General features: G+C 43.8%; 1 protein-coding gene across 7 annotated transcripts in view; it reads left to right on the forward strand.

Moving 5' to 3' along the window:
• LOC135250612 (signal-induced proliferation-associated 1-like protein 1) overlaps positions 1–22,477 on the forward strand; it is an 85,826-nt gene continuing 63,349 nt past the window's right edge. For 3 of the 7 annotated variants that reach the window (XM_064327126.1, XM_064327116.1, XM_064327143.1), the window contains exon 1: positions 23–296. The gene's annotated coding sequence lies outside the window, so the exon portion shown is untranslated. Of the gene's footprint in view, positions 297–22,477 lie in introns of all 7 variants that reach the window. The other 4 variants (XM_064327133.1, XM_064327155.1, XM_064327151.1 and 1 more) reach the window with 3 other exon arrangements.

Consider the following 22,477-nt stretch of genomic DNA (forward strand, 5'->3'; position numbering starts at 1 on the left):
TGTATGATGTGGTGGGGTTTACAGTGACCTCATCCCTCCTGCAGCTGCATAGCTAGGCGGAGCTGCAACTTTGCGAAACTTCTGAGTTACAACTGAAACGGAGACTGGAATTAACAGGAGTTTTACAGGTGAGGGAGTAAAATATTTGGGAATTTTACTTGGTATTTGTGTTCAGAGGTTAAAGAAGACGGACTGCCATTCCTTTGTTTTACCCGACAGAACTACTCGTTTTAATAGAGGAAAGAAAAATACTTGGAATTTGTTCATGAAAGAAAAACGATTGAGGGAAAAGAAAGGTGAGTTGGAAACAGTCCCTAGCAATGCAGTGAGCGATGGATGAGAGTTTTAGCTACACATGTCTTCAGCCTGTGTAGGTAAAACGGTCTTTATCAGAACATGTTGTAAAGCCAATTCACATGCTAGACTGTTAATTATTTGTAGATTATGTTACTTTGTTCGATCGCCGTATTTCATATTTTAGTTTGGCCAGTAGTTGTGCTGTCTATGACAGTTAACGCTAGCTAGCTACCTAATTTACCTGCTAGATTGCTAGCAAAGTTACCTAGCGACGATAAAGTTATAAATTAACTTAACGGTAGCTGACCCCAAGACTAATCGCTCGAAATGGTTGGATCTCTCTCCTCGATAAATGGAATGGGACAATTAGCTAGATTAGATCTAGTAGACTAGCAAGTACGCTATCTAGCTAACTTTAGCTACGGAGAACAGGGGGAACTTGGCTAACAGATTGGTAAGGTAGCTAAGTACTGGAGAAGTTGTGATTTCTCTATTCGTATTGAGCACTGACGAAAATGGATGATCAGAGGAAAGAAATGTTCAAGTGATTCACGTTGCGATGAAGCTTTAACAGTTTACTCGTCAGTCTGTTTCAAGGTGTAACGTTGACTGATCCACCAAACAAGTTGTGCGCCCCTTATTAAACGACGTTACACATGACTTTATTACCATAACGCTAGGCAGCACGACTGCCGACATTCAATGTTCATAGCTAGATCTAGCTGGTTATCTGAACAGGCATCTTACGACTCTGTTAAACTGCTCCACTCATTTGTTAACTCGGTTAATAAAGGTTGATTGGCAAACTGTAACCAGTTAGACTAGACTATCGTGCGTACCTATCATAAGTATTGTCGATTTTGACCATGGCAAACCACGATTTTTCAGCTTTAAGCGTGAACTTATATTATTGTGATAATGTATTAAAGTCGCTTTCCGTAATCATTAATTGTTAGCTAGCTGCAGATAAAACTAAACTCCGAAGACAGTTTGCAGTGAGTAACCAGATATTTTCACAAGATACTAGCTAGCTACTAGCTTCATTATCTTGAGCTTGAAACCACCAAATTTAGGATAGTCGGAGTTACCTTGCGCAGTGAGACGACAACACAAATAAAAGGACACGTGTTTTAAAACAACATAGACCATGTCTACGTATTATACAATTGTATGCTCACAGCTCTCTAGCGAACTTAACGTAACCAAGTTCAGGTGAAAGTAGGCTACAGAATGAACTTTATACAGCTGTTTTTTCTTTACCGCGGACAGTCGGCTGGTTAATTTAGCAATCACGCGTAAATATCTATTTACCTGTATGCATTACTGAGGTCCAACCATGGAGGTATTATTGTCTCAAAAATAAAGAAAAGTTTCAACTTGACGCCAGGTTTTGCTCAGTAAGCCGTCAGTAATCAGTGAGTGAATTTCAGAAACTTTGTGGGTCACTTTTTAGAAAGATTAAACTCTGACGTGCGTCTTTTTCAGAACGTGAGATTGCATATCGCCATGTTTTCAGAGGTAACATCCTGGATAGATGACAGTAAATAAGGCAAAGTTTTTATCAATATCATGGAACCACTGAAATTTGAGTGGAAGTACATTTGAATTGGGGAGAAAGAAAATGACTTGCTGACTAAGTTATGTGCAGTATTAGGCCTACATAAAGGCATTGCTTTCAACTAAGTAGGATAGGAAAGTTTTGGCAGCGCAAGAAAGAGCTGACACTTGCGAAGCAGGGAACACTTAAAGAGGATTTTCATCTGTACTTCCCTGTCACTGTGCACCAGAGTGGTTTGGTTTCCAATAATTCGCAATAATTTTCCAATAAAGCGCATATTCCAAAAATTCTCTTTTTCATGCACATTGTGGTACTGCTGTGGTATATACTCTGTTTCTCTCCCCAGTTTTTTGTGTGGAATGCAAGCTCACTCCTGCAGTCAGAAATGACGAGGCTTCTTAGATGGGTTAAAGAAGACGGGAAAAGTAGAAGGCATACGTGGACTTAAATTCCACTGATAAAGGAATTAATGTAGGCTACTTGTATGCACCCTATATAGCACATGGGCTTTTAACCTGTCTTGTATTCAGTCTGGATGAAGCATTCATTTCTACCAGTGGTAATAGAGCTAGAAAGTTTGCCGGACAAGGAATAGCTGCAGAAAACAACAGGGAATAAAAGGAAACCCACATAATGGAAAATCCACAGAGCAAGACATTAAATGAGAGGAAATTAAAGATTGTGTGTGGTTGCTGCGGGACCGCGTCTTTTGTTTTTGTCTTCTTGTGTTGTATTCCAATGCAGTGATTCAGGTTTTTCTTGCCAAGTGAAACAGGCAAAGTCATTCTGAGGGAAAAAAAAAAAAATGTTCTTGAATTTGTTTCAGGAACACAAAGGTAGTGCGGAAAAGTTCTTTGGCTTACTTTTGTTTCTCAGCATATTGTTTTTCACCAGCCTTTCTTTTCTATTTGTGTTACCTAAATATGCCCTAAAACCATGTTTTATTTTACATCAAACAGGTGCCTCCCTGCAGCAAAAGCAAGCAGCAATCACTTTAAAAATCCATTTATCCATTTGCTAGCACCCTAGAAAAGAAATGGGATTAAGGGGGCATTTGTGCTATAGACATTTGGGAACATGAACAGGGCAAGTGCCCTACCCTGGGCTGCTCCAGTCTCTCATTAATGTTTAGTACTGCTCATTTAAATTCTCTACAGAAACCTTCCACTTCAGGTCGAATTTACCTTTGATTTTATTAGGAGTGATGGGCAAGTTACCTCTAATAGGTAGCCTAGATGTGGCCAAAATTACAAGGCAGAGTAAGAATTGAGGGTACTAATGCAAACTATAGCTTTGAAAGTAACTAAATAATTTGCTGACCCCAAATCCCAGGATTACTGTGTTTCATTGAGGTTGTAGCTTAACAACAAACAGGAGGAAGAACGAAAGGCTGGAAAGGAACATGATTTGTCTCATCAGTCAACCGTAGGCCATGCGTCTGTTGGACAGCAGAATGATGTGTAGTGATCAATCGCAGGCACTCGAGGACATCGTCTCTGCAAGTATTTAATCTGTGATTGAGAACTGTGTGTGATTGACAGATCCAGCACACTGATCTGCTACAAAAACAGGCTGAGGAAAGTGGCTGGTGGCAAGGAAATGGGGCGGGGGGGGGGGGGGGGGTTAAGAACGTTGGTCCTCTGCCAGTGAGACCAGCTGTCCCCCACCTGAACTCACCATCTCGGTGTGTCCTCCCAGCAAACTCCATCACTTGTTTCTGGCCTCCATTCTGGCAGTCTAAAAATATGTCTGAAAATTGCATTAGTAAACAAAGTAGTTTGACAGAAAAGGTGTACAGTTTTATTTCGAAAAATTGATTTGCTTAAACTGTACTGATGTGATTTTGGAAGATTTGGGGAGAGGGGTGCAGACAAGAAAAAAAATTGACATACTTTTATGGGAATCAATATGGTTAGCACAGATAATTTCCTTATTCAAGCAGAGTAGTTTTATTCTACTTGCTTGATTCATGCTGTTTAAAAAAAACAGCACCAGTGTTTCATTCTGGACGGATTTCGAAATAACAGCCAACTTCTGAAATTCTCGGTTGCCTAAGAAATTCACACTGGCTTGAGTAAGTGCAATCTGCTAATGAATCCAGACCTAAGTACCACCTTTTTCTAACTTAACTTATTGTCTTTTTTTAATCCTTTCAGGCTGTTATCATATTGTCATCCAAGAAAGTGAGATGTGTAGGTCTAATAGCTCGGGGGATCCAAATTTCACTCTCCATTCACTGCATATAGCTTACAGACTAAAAAACCTTGTGCTTTGGAAAAGGATGACTCTGTTGATGGCGTCAAGAGGAGCTCTGCCAAAACAAAACCTCACTTAATGGTCTGTTTCTCCTCAATTCCAGCAGAGGTACCATTGACTCAATGACAGATTGAGCCAATTCCTGCTTTTTATCCTTTGTGCCCGCTCTTTCAGAGTGTTTGAAAATTTTGTTGTAGCCTTTTTAGGAAACAGAATGTGCATTCTGTCAAACAACCTGGGAACAGTTTTAGAGTAGGATTTGTAAAATAAGAAGTGAGATTTTGACGAAAATGCTTGAATTTTCACTAAGGGTCGATGAGATTTTTACCCTGATCTGTGAAAAATAAATAAAAATGGCAAAACATAATGCAGCAATAGTGCCATTGTAACCCACTGGACTTAATGGTTCTCATCTCAAGCCCCTAAGTAGTTCTGTGCATTTATTTTAACATTTGAAGTTCATGGAAGGAAAAAAAAAACATTTAATCAAGGTCCCAGTTTTGACAGTTTATCACATTTGCTATGGAAAGTGAGACGATTTTGTGCTTACGGCTTAGCAGAGTAGGTTTTTGCACAGCTGCCAGAATCCAAAACATGCAACAAATTGACACTTAATAACTGGAACTGCCTGTCACGCTATTCTGGTTAAAATCTTTGCAAAAGCCGTGGCACAAATTTATGCAAACCACTGGCAGAATAAATGGAACTTACTGTGGAAATATAAAGATGTGAATCTGGCCCTTTCAGTACGGTAACAGCCTGTGTCAAAGATTATTGGTTTCCTAATTATTTCAGGCACAGTGCATGTAATATTGCTCCTACTCAGTTATATTTATTTAAGTTTTTCTGTTCAAGTGGTAGCCCACATTGCAGCTGTAGTTTTTCTTTTTAACTGAATTTCGATCTTGCTTAATCTAAATACCAGGCAGCAGGTTTTCTATAAAGATCTTCTGGCACATATTGACCACATCCAAGTGCATTATAGTCATGCTCTGCCCATTACTTCAGTAGATTTAAATACCCAGGCTGCCCCTCTGTGAAACGGAATGAGTTAGTGCTGACTCTGTTTGTTATGGTGCTGTCTGTGGGCACATGCTAAGGTTGGGCGGCTGCCTGGAGAGGAACACGCCTGTGGGTAATAAGCAACTTTTGTCCGACTCTTTCCCTGAATTGTTCTGGTGCACTTGCCTCACAACTGACCTCGGTTTTTTTTTTTTTACCAATCCAGAAATCATATTGTGCAAAACCCTTAGCCTCGGCAAAGGGCTTAGCGTATCTCAGATTTCTGAATAATTCAAAGGAAAAGCAATTGAAGTGCTGGCTCTATGGAGCAGATGGGAGGTCGCTGAACGCAGGCTGCCATGGTCAGGTGGCTAAATAAAGATTAAGTCTAAATCTAAGGACTTCATGTCCAGATGTAAAGACACTTGTTCCTCTGTAGACCGCAGTGGCACCCTGCTGAGCTCAGGCTCATTGTGAGTCTATTCTTCCATTCCTTATTTGAGATTTCTTTCTGTAGCTCATTTGAATTGAACTTGAGGTCACTGTGAACGTATTAGAATTTTCTCCCACCGCTTTTGCAACAGCCAATTAGTGGTATGTTCAGATGACTTCATTGATGTTCTCAGTTATGCAGTGCTTGGGGTCGCGCCACTTGTGACTGGGGTTCTACACGCAGTGTGGAGCAGAACACTCAAAATGACTCCTTTTCCAGAGTCTCCATTTACCTGAACAGACAGGCAGGGAGGCCTACGGGCGTGCTACCCGATTGGCAGAGAGGCGTGTGACCAAGGAGCAGAAAATTGCGAGCGATCCGTTTCATCGTTCCTTTGCTCGCGTGTGCATGACTGTGCAAATTGTGCAGAGCTGCCTCATTAAAGGGCCGATGAGGAGATGTTTCTTATCCAGTGCACTGGAGCTCGCCGCCGAAAATTAAATGAGCAAGATGTGGCGACAGACGAAGGTGAAGAGGATCAAAGAGGTGCGTTGGTGCCAACGCAGATGTATTGCTGTGCTGTGTGGGTCTGTTGCTTTAAGATGGTCAGCAGAAAGCAACTTTAATCGTCCAATCACAAGGCAGAGCTCTTGGCAACTGCCGTAAAATATGTGTAGTCTTCCCTTGTCTTGGTTTGGCTAAACATGTAGGCTATGCCTTCAGAGCATCTCGGAAATTTTAAATATCTTGTTTATAGATGTGTACCTGCGTGTTTTGTTTTGTCTGCAAGTAAAAAAATGCAAACACTGCATAGTTATTGTCTAAAGCATTCTTAGGCAGATTTGTTGGTCTTTATAGTACGCCACATTATGCCGTTCAATCAGTTATACCCCAACTGCCTGTTTAATGTGGAAAGATGCTTTTAAGTTGATGGGTTGCCAAATGGCAGTAATGGAAGGCCTTTTATGCTATTGGTTTGTCTGAATTACATTAAGAATAATTTCCCTGCGGGCAGAACTAAGGGAAGGCTGTGTTTTGACTGTCATTTGTGTGCTTGCTTGTGGAGACTGGGAAGCCTGTGCAACAAGTGGAAGACAAGGCAGGTTTTGTAAAGTGCATCGGCCTGGATCCACAGGCTGCAATTCTAGGCCTCCGTAATGAGGTGGGGCCTCTAATTCCTCACTTTGTTTTTGCCCATAAAGGCATTAATGGCTGCACTGTTGGCCTCCTTTTTTCGGAGACTGTATAACTGTCCAATTTGAGCGTTCTGTTGCAACAAAATTACATTCCCTTGTTGTGGTTTCTCTTTCCTGTGGGCAGATTTTTGAGGTTTAGCTCGCGTTTCTCTCAGCGGCCTTAAAGTTTGCGTCTTGAAGTCATTTCAGACCGCTGATGTGAAGAGCATTTTTGTTGGTGTGTCTGGAATGTGGTGAAAGATTGAGAATGGAAGCCTCGGAGTTTTCACTAGCATGCTAGAGTGCCGGGCGGCAGAACTGTGGCTGTGAAGTTTTCCATGTGCTAATTCACTCCGTCCTTTCCTTCCATCACAATGAAGTTTCCTATCCCTTCTTTGGCATCAGAAGGGGAATGACCGGTGTTGAAGTTTGCTTGTATCTAGGCTTGCCTTTCAAATCTGGCTTTTGAAGGAATTTGTGGAGGGCTGCGATAGCCACCCCGTGTGGTCTTTCAGCCAGGACCAGCCTCCAGAGGGGTGAAGTACCATATTAGAAATGGAATAATTCAACAGCACATGCTTCTCATCAGTCACATTTGAAGAAAATTAGTCATGTCTCAAACCTCGCTCAAAGCCCGGTAGGAAAATGGCTTAACTGGCGGTTCTTGCTAGCTACTTGTTCCTAAAACGGTCACTCTAAATTTGCATTCTTGTTATGTTTCCTAACGAGTGTAGTTTTGCTGCACGCTTCCAGATGCTTATGTGTGTTTTGGTGTGAGGCTTACCCCTTTAGGATCCATTTAGTTAATGTTTACCTGCAGAATATCTGGGCTGAAAATAGTGACAAAACACAGTACCCAGCTGCACAGATCTGATACTTAAAACGTGACTGACATGAAATAGGAACATGTTAACCCGAGAGGGAGAATCAAAGAAATACGCCTTGCAAGAGTTTTGCATCTCCTTTGCATCAAGGCAATTCAATACATGGTAATTCCTGTGAAATTACCCTTTTCATTTCATGACCTGGACAAAGCTGTATTCTTATGTAAAATAAATAAATGAGTGTAAGTGGCTAATTTCCCTGTCCGGCTTTGCCCTGCCCGGCTCTTTGGCCATGATGAGTAATTCCAAAAGTGGGAAGTATTACATCACCTATTGCGGTAGGTGTCTGGCTCTGTTGACTTCACAATTTGAGCGTCACTGCACAGAGTAATTCAGTTTTTTGTGTACACACACAAATCATATTAGTTGTTTTTTTAATGGTATTTATTTTTCTTTCAACACTTGTTTTGGAATCATTCCCATTCCTATCCCAAGACATCTGAAGGAGCTTTTTTTCTGAAACATCAGCTTTGAAATTTGGTTCATTTAATCATCCCGAAGCATCTCGAGTCATGCATGAAAGGCCCCAAAATGGATTTTCTGCATACTTATGTACTTGTGTCATATTCTAACAGGTGGAATTTGCCATTTGTGTGGATGGATGTTATCAATGCATTTTTCCAAGTAGAGCAAAATGACAGTTTTTTTAGATTTATTTTTTTTTTTTAAACCAACATTTGACTTTATTGGATCAAGCCGATAAAGTGGGTACTGGTGCATGTTATGGGATCATTTTGTTGGTAGGTCTTGTGCATCGTGGCACTTTGATTAAGCCTGGCACCTCAGGGCCTGTTCTTAGGCTGTCACTGGGGTACAGATGCTAATTGCAGTCTTTAACCTTATCTCCATCTGGAGTAGTGGTGTGTAGGAATTAGCTTTTCCTCCTCCAGTGATTTTTGATGAGAGATGTTTTGGCCCAAATAATGTATCTGCAAGTAAGCTGCCAATATTTTTCTCAGAGTTGCTAATATGCTATTTCATTTATGGTTTGCTGATGCCAGCAAATTGCATTTGGCTCAAGGCCACTTCAAGACTGCGGAAGGCTGTCTCCTTCAGTATCAGGAGAAAGTAATGACTGATATTTCCCAGGATTCATTCCTCAAACCTGTCCAGCTAAGAACGTCCTGACTTTAGTGGCTGGCTGAATTCATACACCCTCAACAGAGCAAACAATAACAGGCAGCCTGCTTGTTTACTGCTTAAGTGCTTCGTCAGTACAAGTCCGTGCTCTCAGGCCTTTAGAGCTTTTTTGGAAGTACAGTACTTAGACCTCTGAACTTGGCAGCAGTACCAGAGTGGTATTTTATTTTTTGTGAGATTAAATCAGAGGAGAACCTGGGCAAAATCCTTTACCTAGTGAGGTCCATGCATCGTGCCGTTGTTCTGGTTGCTTTAGGTGCAAGTACAGATGGAAGTAGTGAAAGAATGCTGAGTTGATGCGATTCAACTTTTTGAATGAAAAGCGTCAATCCTAACCATGCATCACAGTTTCACAATTCCATTGAGTTTGGGAATGAAGGAGCTGGCAGTACGTTGCATTGCCATCGTGCTGACATCATTTCCTCATCGACCTTTGGAATGGCAGGGCTTTGTTTGGGCGCGGTTGGTGGGCCGGTGCCAGCTGATGGAACGAGCGAGAGGGATCTGTGCGCACAATAGAGATGAGGTCATCTCTTTGAGCTCGGCGGCAGAGAGCAAAGCTGTGCAAACAGAGGAACAATGAAACTTGCCGGCCCACCATCCACCCCCCCTGCCCTCCCCCCACTGCCCCCTAACACCACCCGCCCCCCCCCTGCCACCACCGCCATGCTTTGGTCCCTCCCATTTTACAGAAACGCTACATAAACATTTACTCTTGGGGTTTAATGATTATTTAAACAGGCGAGGCTGAAAACATGTAGCCTATGTTTGAATTAAGTAGTCACGCCTCCATGCCTGTTCAACAGCCCCTCTGCGTGCTTCCTTCAGAACTGCTAGGAACATGCTTCTGCCTCAAAATAACTGTTTTATGCTCAGCAGCACAGTAGATCTTGCTCTCTCTGATCCCTGAAAGGCCAACTGATGAAAGCCATTTCCAGCCAGATGGGGGATTTTGCAAAAGATTCAAATTCTTTGTAATTATTCGGCTAAATGAGCAGATGTAGGTAGTGATTAAAGGGAAGCACCTCACTTCCTTTTGAGTAAAGAAAAAACAAAACATGATTTACTGTCGCATGGATCTCCTCAGCAAAATGGTCGGTGCTTGAAAGCCCTGACCGCTCAGTACTTCCTCTGTGCACCTTAGTCACGGCCCTAAAACAGCTCTGCTCCTCCCTTACTCTGCATGGCTGTCAACCCAAGTTAGATCAGCTTCTGAGGCTACTGGCGGCTTGTGAAAACAGCACATTGTTTGAGTCTGTGCAGCATCCACTGTCTTTCAGGGAGCATGTTTCGCTAATCCATTTCAAATTGGGCTGCCTAAAATGCAACTCATTTGTGGGCCCTTTGGTCAGGGACAATAAGCCACTTATGAAACTTGGAACAACTGACTATATCTGTTCCAGTGTAGAACTATACCCTTAATTTCATTTAATTTCAGTGCTTAGGCCTACATTTTGGACATTAGTAGAATTACTGCTGATTTTTGCTGTTTTGAAGCAGAATAATGGGTAGCAAAATCCAGAAAATTAAGTTACGTAAGGATTTTTAAAAGATTTTTTTGTCAGTTAAAGTGCAAAGCTATGTAAAGATTACATTGACGGAACACACGTTTGAATGCGAGTTCGCTTTCAGTGTTGCCAGAGGAAATGGCACCAGGTTCATTTTGCCTCGGTCACGGTCTGTTCTCGGAACTTGTGCCACAGGACAAAGTTCTCCGGGGGCGATGCTGCTCTCTGTCATCTGCGCCTCCTGTGGGTGTGGGTGGAGGGGGCTGGGGGGGGGGGCTGCACTGGGTCCATCACATCAGCCCCCCGGGGCGGCCGCCAGTCCGTACCTGCTCGTCGGCAGGCCGCCCGTGAGTAGTTTCCGTTTGCGGTCGAGCAGCTGTGCGGCACTCGGGGCGGAACACGACTGCCGCCAGCGTAGCCCCCCCCCCCCACGTCGTGACCCAGCCGTGATCCGTGCAGAGCGGAAACCTGCTTGCATCAGCAGTCGCTCTCATGCTGCTCTCGGTACGTCAAACAAGGTGAATCGCTCCGGGTGCCTCATGGAGCCATTATACAGTTTGTGTGACTGAGCGCTTTCAGAGTAGACACTGCTTTGAGCAGAGTCCGCTGCTCTGCTTCGATGGTGCTGGTGGCTATGAGAAGGCATCATAGCCTCACTAGCCATCCCCTATGTAAGGATTCAGCTGGTGCTTTATCATGTCTGTATCATGCGTGCCTGGTGGCATCATGTGTAGACTTTGTAATTGCATTTCCTTGTGAAACATTTTTTTCTTGGGGCAATTTCTGGAGCACTGTTTTTAATTAAGTCTTGTATTTTAATGAAGTAGCTGCTTGGAAAGTTTCCTGGCCTACTGAGAACAATTCTGCAGGGAATGTGGGACTCTTTTAAGCCACTGTTGATTAAATAAGAAGCAGAAAGACATTTTCGTAGCCTGATTTCTGCTTGCTCCTTTGACAGTGTCTCTGACAGGTCTGAAATCGTCCTTTGACGTGCATTGTTTGAGAAAATTGCCAGATTTGTTTTGTCTTTTGGGATTTCATGGAAGTAGTCAGTTTCTTCTAACGAATGTTTGCACCACAAGTGTGCTTCGTTTATTTATTTTAGGTTGTATGTTGTTAGTAACCACATGGAAGCTAAAATAGATAAACAAATGACGCACTGCACTCCTGAACACTAGTGCAATACTTTTTTGTCCATCAGCCAGTCAAAGACACACAGAGCTGACTGCAGGGAATTGCCTATTTTGTGAACAAAATAAACAAAAATATAGCCCTAGTAATGTGATGTATGAATGGATTTAGCCTAACTCGATTACACTAAAGCTGTATAAGTGCCTGAAAAAGTCCTACATGGTGTTCAGCATACCTGCCTAATAGCACTCGAGCATGTATGCTTGCAGATGCTGTTAAGGGTTACTTTAAAGTTAGCCTTTAATTTTGATCAAAGGAAAATATGAGCCCCTTGCATCCTCTTGAATCTTTCATTTTGACAACTGAATTTTAAGTATTTTTAAAAATGAACTTAACATAAAATATTTTTATATGTATGGATGCATCATTTCAGCACTATGTTTATTCTCTTTCAGAAGGTTCAGTTAAACCAATTTTCGGCAGTTTTTTCATCGTAAATCATACATGTTATTTATGTTCTTTACTTATTTTTCTGTTTGGGTGTTTGATGCATTCTCCCACAATGGGTGGATTTTTAGAATGCACAAAGCTTAGCTTAGTGTTGCTGACTAATCCGTGAACAGTTAACAGATCCTGTTAAAGGAAAAATGTCCTGTCGAGGTCAGACGCACTTCATCCCATGGGGATGCACTGGGGGCATGCATGTGGGAGGGGATATTCTATGGGGATGCTTGCAGGAGGGGATGAACTTGGGGATACATTCAGGAAGGGATGTACTAGTGGATGCCTGTGCGAGGGGATGCTTGGAGGAGGCATTGCCTGTGGGAGGGGATGCATGCAAGAGGGGATGTATGCAGATGGGGATGCACTAGTGGGATGCATGCAGAAAGGCATACACAAGGGAGATTCATGCAGGAAGGGATACACTAGGGGAATGCATACGGGAGGGGATACCTGGGGGAGGGCATGCATGCAGATGGGGATGCACTAGTGGGATACATGCAGGAAGGGATGCACTAGGGGTGTACATGCAGGAAGGGATGCACTAGGGGTGTACATGCAGGAAGGGATGCATGCGGGAGGAAATGCTGCACTAGGGCTGTTTGGGGCCTTTGCTGAATGCCCCTCAGGGCTAAGCCTCCGGAACAGCCTGCATGCGACTGATACGGATGTGGCTGTGGGCAAAACCGCACGGCTGCTGAGCAGAATGAAACCTGGCAGGCCCACGCGCCATCCTGCAGTATCAGGAGGGGGGCAGGCGGGCTCTCATATCCGGCCTGTGGCATATCCCCCTCCTGGACAGAGTGTGTCAGAGAGCAGCTACTCCCAGCGTGTTTTACTCCTGGATCCTCCTCCTGGATCACTGGAACGCTGTTCTGCTGTGAGCGCACCTCAGTTTTGTCCAGGTGTTTTTGGAAATTAGTCATGTAAAATCGCACACATCTTAAGAAGTGCTAGTGAGCTGTTCAGCAGCTTAATTTTAACTGGCTCTTGTGTTCAGTATTGTACAAGTGCCCCCCCTGAACCACCACTGTAAGTCATAAATCAAAAGTGCCGTTGCTCTCCAAGCCTGAGTTGCCTTCAGAAAACAGAAAGGGTAATGGTAATACTTTTAACAGAGTGAGCACAAGGTGCACGTGGCTGCCTAGACACCCACACATTAAAGAACAGTTTATGAAAAAGCCAATGGGCTGTAGAGTGTGCAATTTCAAAATGCGTTTTTGCTGCCTCTAGGATGAGAGCAGTTTATGTAGTATGTTCACACATTCAGGTGTGCATACAGAGCCTGTATTGCACACCCTGTTAAGAACAGTGAACACACTGGTAGTAATTGTTTCTGTTGTAGAATGGGTCAGTTGTTCTGTATCCTCTGTCTACAAAAGGTGTTGGAAAATGGTGATAGGGTCCCGTTTGAGGCACTGGCTTTAGCACCCATGAGGATCTCATTTTGCCAGTCCTCCCATAAGTCATTACAATGACCTGAATTAAATTAGTTTTCAAGTTGTGGATTCTTGTAGCAGAGCTAGAGGCCACCCCTCGGGGGTATCTTCCTGCCTCAGGCCATAGTCCTGTCTGTGGCAGAAGTTATGTTCACTCTGTGAGCTCTGTCTTGGCAGCCTCTAGGTCCTCTGCCATGCTGTTAAATACCATAAAAATGTGCCTACCGTAGACTATATTCACTGGTGTCTTAGTCGTTTTCATTTAATATTAGTTTATTTCAGAAATGGTAGCTAGCTAGCTAACCGTTCACCTGCCTCTACAAATAGCTGTATTTATGTTAGCTAACTATAATTTCTGCAACACTCCTCAACATAACAATTTATGAATGATTCTGTAATTATTATTTACTAACAAGTTTATTCTCAAACATGAATGCCTCTTCTTGGTCACGTTCCTCTTTGTCATATTAACCTATAGTACGGTTTGCGAATGTGCCGAACTTGTGCGTGTGGCCTGGTTAACAAAATCACATCTGCAGTCTGCAGTCACTGTACAATTAAAAGGATGTCGCTCTTTGAGTCTTTGTTTGCAAATACACAGTACACTCCCATGTGCACGATTGCTATAACAACCCCAGGGTCCGCATATTTCTGAATCAGGAACTGTCAAAAAGACACCTGGGCGTCTCTTTGGCCAGGCAATCTTCAGCACGGTCTGGCGGCTGCCCCAGATTTTCAGAGTGCGCTGCATGACTCGGTGCTGAACAAAGCGCATTAGGCCGCTCATAATAGCCTGGCAAAAGATATTCCACCGGGGACTGTTTAAATATGAAGCAGTCCAGCGCTGGGTGAAGTGCTCTGTACAGTGTTCCAGGTTCTGTTGACAAGTCAACAGGCCACCATGAAAGCCCGGCTGTCCTCAGAGGCTGGGGCCACTGAAGCCCCGCCTCTGCCTGTTCAGTACATGCAGCAGAGTCTGTGGCAGCAGGCTTACGTGGGCTGCCCGATTGGACTCGTACCAGCTGCATCACAGGTAACTCCGTGCCGGTCGCTGTTGTGAGTTCCTCTTCTTGGCCTGGACCCTCGAAAGGCAAGCTACACATTTGTTCAATAGGATGTCTGGACCCTGTGTGCTGGCTACGTCGCGAGCAGCTCTTCCTGCATCGTGAGCACCTCTTCCTGCTTCACAAGCGGCCCTTCCTGAGGGGTATTATAGATGCCTCTCTGTCTGGCTGCTGTGTTTGGTAACCAGAGATAGCCATGATTGACCTCCCTCGCTTTGTCATGTACTGGTGCTAAAGACCATCCATCTGTCTGTATAGCATTTAATAACAGCACTGCAAGGCTAACATGTTTTCTATGAAAAATAGCCTGCCTGCGTGTAAGGGCAATTCAGGTCTTTGCCATGACCAGGTCTATAGCCTGTAATTCAGTTCTCCCGCTAGAGGATGCCAATACAGGATCCTCATAAAGCCGTCTGTTCATCAGCTAGGCTATTATAAATAATCACATTTTATTACCTGAATTATTGCAATTAGACACTTAATTATTACTGATTATGAGCACTTGCATGTTAAATCGGAGCCATATTTATTGCATAGATTTCCCAATTCAATCAGCAGTATTCATGTCAATGAATTACAAATTTAGAGAAAACAAATGTAAATCAGATGCCCGTTGTTGAAAATGTATGAACAGTTGGTCTGTATCCTATTGATAACATAACAACAATGGCATTGTATTTCAAATAAAATGGTATCTCATGTTGTTTAGCAACCATGAAATAATATTTTTGTTGTATATGACACATACAATTAAACATTCACTTAATCAAATGTAATCGGATTAAAATATAATGAAATCAATGGAATGAATGAAAAATTGCAGAAACATTTTTGCTCGCCTCATTACAAAATTCAGTTCTCATAATTCCCATAAGCTACGTTTAATATTTCTTATGACACTCAAACTTATTAGTAATGTAATATAAAGAGGAAAAAAAGAAGTAAAAATTCACTTTGAAGGAGCAAGCATCATGGTGGAAAAAAAGTGCTCCTGTTTCAAACTGAATATTTGGACAAATCTGTTTTTTCCATAAGGTAGTAGCTTTGGCTTGTAGTTGTTTTAATCAGGTCCATATTGTCTGTAACACTTTATAGACTTATCCAGTTGGACTTGTGCGACTCTGGCAGAGGCTTGTGAACAGTCTCGTCCTTGTGACTCAGTGTTTCCTCTGGATTAGTGAGTCTGTACTCCATGAGTGTTGTGGTCCAGGAGACTGCTGTCCCCAGAAGTCAGCTTGCATATGGTTTACCCATAAACCCATAAATGCACTGTCTGTTTTACCACGTGTGTGCTGCTTGGTGGGAGGGTTCTGTTCTCTAGACCCAAAACACATTCATTTGTCACTGTATGGTGTCCAATTTAACACTCACATGTTAAGTTGGCTGTTTTTAGGGTATTGTAAGCATCAGCCTATATAGTCAGATGGAATAGTTCCTTCAAGGGCTGCTTGAAGCAATTGAAGATGATGCTACTGTGATCCTTTGTCATAGCTATGGTATCCTGTCGTAGTCCCTACTTTTTGGGAAACTTGTTGATTACCACAGGAATGCCATCCAGTCCTCCTGGTTGGTAGTCTGTTTGGAGAAAATGTTTTTTTGAAAACATCTTTGAAATTTGTGCTTTACTTATACATGCTACTGACCATGCAATTTCTTATGAATCCATCTTCTCCACTTCTTTGTATACTTTCTCCACTTGTAATGCTTAACAAATTGGACTGGAAAGCTGGAAAGTGAGGTTTTTTCTGCATAGTGTGCGCCACACAGAAAACAGGAAACATGCGTGCACAGACCTGCTGTTTTCGGGCGAAATATTTATAACACGAAATTGCACTGTCGAAAGCCTGTACGGATTCTGACATCTGACAGTTTTAACTTGACATGACTAGAAAATGATATTAATCCGTTTTGATTGGACATGACTAGAGAACGATATTGAAAGGTCTAGTGAATGTCCTTTTGTGTATGATTATATGAAATGCAGCCGTTTGACGTGAGCTGGATGTGAATGGGGGGGGGGCGTCAGCGGAGGCGAGTGGGCTGACCGCTGACCTCCTGTGTCAGCTGACCTGTGGAGAAAGGGAAGGCTCCGGAACAGAGGTGGGGTGCTGGGGCTGCCCTGGGTGTGTGGTGGTCCACTGGAATGTGACCGTGGGTGTGGGGGAGGTGCCCCCAGAGCTCGCCTGGCCTGCAGGGTCGTGGCATGAGTCTTTCTCTGACCTGAGGTAGCTACAATCTGCAGTTGCCAAAGATGTTGGATTGCCGTTTGCTTTCTTATTTGTCTTAAATAAGATGCAGTTGCACTCCTGACCGACCCTCAGGTTTGCTCTCAAGGCCATGTTTACATTACATACCTCTTAATGTGTCGTCTGGCTGTATAACAACTTGCCATTGTTTTACTAATAAAGATCTGTAATACATCCTGTCTTGCTCCCAAATGCCATCTGTAGGACAGAATGATACTTTTTAGCCATTATGATCATAGATCTCTGGTCTGGTATTAAGTATTGGCTTCTTGTGTTCTCTGTTGACCAATGCCTCTGGAAAGTCTGCAGTGTGTTCTGAAGCCATTGGGGCCAGCGCAATGTCATCAACTGGCAGCTGTCCTCTGACAACCTTGAGCTGGAAAGGATAAAGAAGGAGAGATTCACTGGAGGCCCACGGAGACACCAGACAGGCTGTGATAACTCTTCTCTCTCTTTCTCCCTGGCCAAACAGCCTCTGTAAATAAAGCTTACTTGGCAGGGACAGGGGAAAGCAGATAATCATGGAAAAACAACATTCATAAAAAAAACTGCCATTTTGAAATCCTGGTCCCAGACGAGTTGTTGCTGCTTCGCCTGACACCACGGGGATCTGGCAGGTGCTGTCTGGGCAAGCTCACTGCTGGGACAGGGCTGGGCCTGGCTGTTTATTTTCTGGCACTCAACCCGGGTGGGATTTGACTGGACCACCGAGAGGGATTGTCAAAATTTTAAAGCCCCAGTAGCAGTGCTGTGTCTCCCATCTTCAGTCAGATGGATGTGTGCAGGTAGCCGCCTGGCTCCTGCACAAACCCAGACCGGGAGGAGTGTGTGGAAATGACAGGCAGATGTGGAACAGTGAGTTCAGTGTTTATGAGAGTGAAGCATAGGAAATACGCACCGTTTCCATGTGTCCGTACGTCTTAGATTTTTTATTTTGAAAGCCAGGTAATTGAGTTACTGCAAATGTTGGTCATGCGCAGCAGAGTCTGTTCAACCAGTCCCTGCTCTTGTGGTGTAACGACTCGAGCATTCCTCTGATAGCTCATTGTTAGAGCGAATTCCACAAGTGTTACATAAACCGCCTCAGACAGGTCGCATCTCTTTTCCTGGCCTTTTTGGAGTAGTTCTGTTGCACCTGCTGTGGACCCAAAATACTGAGATGAAAACCGCATGCCGTCCTCTGTATTTGAGTCAGAAGAGTGTTTTCATAGGAGCAGGAATGCACTGGAGCTACTCTGCATTGTCTTGCTCTGTAATGGTAGTGCTTAAAGGTGGTTGGCTTAAAAGGATTTCAGTTATCCTCACACCCATCCCAGAGAATGCAAGCACACAACACAAGAGAATGAATCAGCTAGCGTTGAAGAACAGGTGGAACGGGAGCGCTAAGAAAATTGGTTTCTAAATTGACAACCAAGTGGTGAGTCACTGCAGTGTCCAGCATGTTCCATAATTGCTGTTTTGGTCTCTGATCAATGTCCTCACATTGTATGTCATTTCCTCTGGAAGGGAGAACAGCAACCTGTTGTGGAAGGCATTTGTACCGGTAGTGAGGCAGGACTATTTTGATCCAGGACCCAAGGCACTGGAGTATTAACGATTAAACAGGCTTCTGTAAATCTTTTTGCGAATGCCACAAATGCGTCTTTATTGAGCAAAATTATCTTTAGCTAGATCCGAATCTTTGATAAGTCCCATCTGGAAGTGTTTAGGAAGATATGCACTAAATGAGGATTAATCTGCTCTGTGTAAGTGATTATATGAAGTTTGGAGGAGCAGCTTCTGTATAGCCTATATGTAGCTTTTGAGCAATATAGTGTTATCTGAAAAAAAAAATGAAGAAAAGTGATTGTATATTTAATAGGTAATTAAACACCAGGCATGCATAGTGTTATCTCCACCCATTGAAGTACCTGTCTTGAGTCTGTTTATTCACTAACTGACAAGGGTAAGCTGAATCTTTTACCTAAAAGCTTGTTTTTGAATAAATTAATTATACCTCTAAAAAAACCACTCCCAACTGTTGGGTGGGTGTGGTTTCACTGATTGGCTTTCCAAGCCGTGTTCTATTGCCAAAAAAATGGAATTGTGAAGTACTAGAACATGGCGTTCCCCACCCTCATGTGATGAGCGAGCCCAGTGAAATATGAAGACCGGCGTGTCTCTTGCATGTGGGTCTGTTTGTTGTGAAGTCAGTTCTAAGCAGGGCAGTACGATTCTGGGAGGAAATGCCCAGGTATCTGTGATCCCATGCACGAGGCCTGGCATCTCTCTGACCTCTTCATCAGAGGGCAGTTGTGGGGTCGAAGGCCCCCGGGGAAAAGCCGGGTCTCAGGATTTGAATTTAAGGCCTGCTTTGTTTGCCCTGCACAGGGCAAGGCCTCGCATCCATCAGTGTCACATGGCTTGTGGCTAATTCCTCTCACTTGCCCAAGCACAGAGAAGGGCAAGAGCCATAGCAGGGTTTCCATCACCGGAGTTAGACACCAACCTTTCTCTCTGGCTTTCAAGGCATCTCTAGCCTTTGTGCTGCGAGATGTGCAACTCCAGTCTATACTACTGTTGTCTATACTTTTGCTGCATGACAGCCTATTTTCAGTGTGCAGTATTTGCCAGGAGTGCTAAAATGCTAACCTTCAAGACATAAATATTTACTGTGGAATGGAAGAAATGTGTTATTTCTATAGTTACCATGGGGTCTTGTGCATGATTGCCAAACCTGAAATAACATGCATGTGCATTATGGCTCCGAGGCTTCAAAAGCCCCCACAGCCATTTTGAACCATTGCTGGGGAACGTGTCCCACTTGAGTTTGGATTGGAGGAAAAATGACCCTCCTTTAGTCACCATGTGAAGAGAGGCTTGTGTTTAAAGATGATGAGTATAATAATTTAATTCTTGAAAGGATTGTGCTTACTCTGATTGTTTTTGTCTGCTGCATCTGTGCCAGCAAAAAATTCTCTCCTGCACGTGTGCATCCTGCTCAAAGATTCCATGTCCTCTCCAATAAATCTCAATATCGTGGACTCCTTCACCAGCTAAGAGCGAGGTAATGGAAACGAGAAACGAGATTGCTTTGCTCCGATGTTTTCTGCGACCTCTGTGCCCCCTTTTTCACAGTTTGGAATTTTGGATACTGGAAGGCTGCGCTACCAATCTTTGCATATGAAATTCCGTGAGGACAAGCACTTCCCTCTTCCCACTTGGCTCTCGGATGTCCTGGCTAAAACTATTTACTTTGCAGACGGTGGAGAGGCGAGGCTGGGGATGTTGCAGGGGGCCATCCTGGATGATGGCCAAATGGGCTCCATCCTGCATGAGGCCAAACTGGCTCCATCTTGCATGCTGTAGACGCTCTTTCTGAGAGGCGAGGCCTGGTCTGCGGGGGACGACGGTGGAGAGCTCAGCGCTCGCTGCACTTGCTGTTTACTCATGCAGTTCTTGTTGAGGAAAAAAAATGAGGAAGAGAATGAGAAAACAGAAAAATGTGAAGGAGGGGCAGCCTTGGGGCCCCTGACTGAGGTGAGGGGGCAGCTTTTATAAGGCTGCTCACTCCCAGCATCCCGAGCCGCATTAAACATTTACCGGCAGGATTGATCAGGTGCAGTCATTACCCTTAATCTCTGTTGCCGGGGTTTCCGGAGGCCAGGAGGGGTCAGGCTGGGGGGGTTCAGAGGGAGGGGAAGACTGCTGTGAGCGACAGCTGCATGTCCCATAGGACACGACCGCTCCTTGATCTCTACCTTCAGGAGCGAGTGCGTAAATGGCATGCTTGATCAAGACGCTTATGTAGTTCTGTAATTTTCTTTCTTCATGTGCAAATTTTCCATCCCTCTACCTTTGAAGCAGACTGTGGTGTGGAGGATGATGGGGCTTCTGGGAGATTTCTGTCAAGCTTGTGACCCCAGGTGAGATCTGTGGCTGCTGTTGTTAGGGAGGCGTACACTCCCTGGGTCCTCGGCGTGGTCCCCGGGGCCTTATGGGAAATCCCACTTCCTTCTCCTCCGCCTGAGTTCCTCCATGCGCTGAGACCCATCCCACAAAACGAGACGGGACGCCATGCCACGGTGCAGCCGGGCGGTAAAGCCACGGCTCTAAATTTAGTCCGATGGGCTCTGTTGATTTGCAGACGTCCAATTAAAATGAATCAAGCAAACAAAACCGAGCTCGGCCCTTTTAGATTCCTTTATGCGGTTATTTATGCCTTTGTCTGTGCAGGGAAAATTCCCAGCCTTCCCCAGGTGGAGGGAATGAATCAAGCTAACAAATGACTGGGGGGTTCTTTTCCAGGCTGCTTCTTCCTGGCTGGTTTCCTGTGTATTGAATGATTTATTCCTGGCTGCCTGGGCCGCAGTTTTACTGCCTGTGTCAGATATAATAGTTCCCAGTTCCCAGGCATGTGATGTTCAATGGAGCAACTGCCCATCTCCTTGACGACAATGGCATAATAATGAGACACTGTTATCAAAGTATTTTTTTGGTATCTAAAGTATAGGTTGGTATAAGTTGTCAGACTTTTTGTTTGGGGTTTGAGCTCACCGATGGCAATCCCTCGACTAAATCGTACGCAGTAGAAAAGCAAGGCTAAACTCGCAGGTAAAAATGGTACTCATTTTATTAAATGAAATTTGTGCTTGTTCCACTGTTTTGATTTGGGGGGGTGTGCGGCTCATTACCATATTAAAGGCTATTTTAATGTCCATTCATTTCAACTCATGACTGACTAATAGCAGTTTGATGGGACTGGCTGTAGGCTATCTGTTGATTAAGCATGTGGCGAGGTATAATTTTGTTGGGTGTTGAGTCCGATGAGCCTGAACTATGGCCACAGTCACTCGGTGTGACAAATTAAATTGAAGCCTCACCATCTGATGTCATGGGGTGGACAGGTGGAGCAGGTGTCTGTGTGGCTTTAGCCTTTAATGCTAATGACTGGGAAACCAGAGGGGAACAGAGGATTGAATAACAGGCTGGTAGGAAACATCTGTGCCTGCAAAATGCTGGCTCTGCTCCCGGCGCGACTTGGTTCACCGCAGAAAAAAACTCCATAATTAATCCGCTTTAGGGTGTACTCATAAAGCACATGCACCTTGCTGAGTCAACACTAACTCTGCAGTAAGCCATGATGAGGCATCAGCTACTGGAACTGTTGAACTAGACACAGAACCTCGCTTTGTCAGGCTATTCTCTGTGACATAGCCTATTTGTATTTTTTCCTGTAATTCGATAGCTTTCTGTTTTTCCAAATGGAGCGTGGTAAGGAATGTTAGCCCTGTCTTGTCTTATTTATTATGCTGGAGTGTAGTTTCGCAAGACCCCTATGAATTTGAGCTGCAATTTTTATGTCGGTGTTTTAAAAAATGTGTTAACTGCGCAAAATTGAGGCGCAGTGTGTACAACAGCTGATTCTCAATCTATAGTCCCCAGTTGCCGGGACGGGGACAGGGACGCGGGGGTTGTTTTTGGCTATAGCACTTTCTGTGCTGTGATTTCATTTCTGTCTTGTACCCTCTCCTGCTTAACCCCTGTATGTATAAAGTGAGGAAAAAACATAAGGAAGGTGGATAGTCTACTTTCCTTTAAAACTAAATAAATAAATAAAGGGGTTAATTGTGCTCTACTGTTCTGGCCCTCTGAAGCAGAAGTGGGAAATGGTGCCAGCTTCTCTATTCATTCACATCTATTCAGGCCTCTAGTTCTTTAATTGGTGCCACCATTGGTACTTTTTAACATCTAAACTTTAATAGGGAGTATTATTAGGGGTACAAAAAAAATCCACAATGTGTTTGGTCCTGTTGAGCATTAACTTCTTGGCTTCTGAATTTAGCAAAATGGCTTCTTTATAA

This window comes from Anguilla rostrata, chromosome 1 (genome assembly GCF_018555375.3).
Source record: "Anguilla rostrata isolate EN2019 chromosome 1, ASM1855537v3, whole genome shotgun sequence".
Lineage (NCBI taxonomy): Eukaryota > Metazoa > Chordata > Actinopteri > Anguilliformes > Anguillidae > Anguilla > Anguilla rostrata.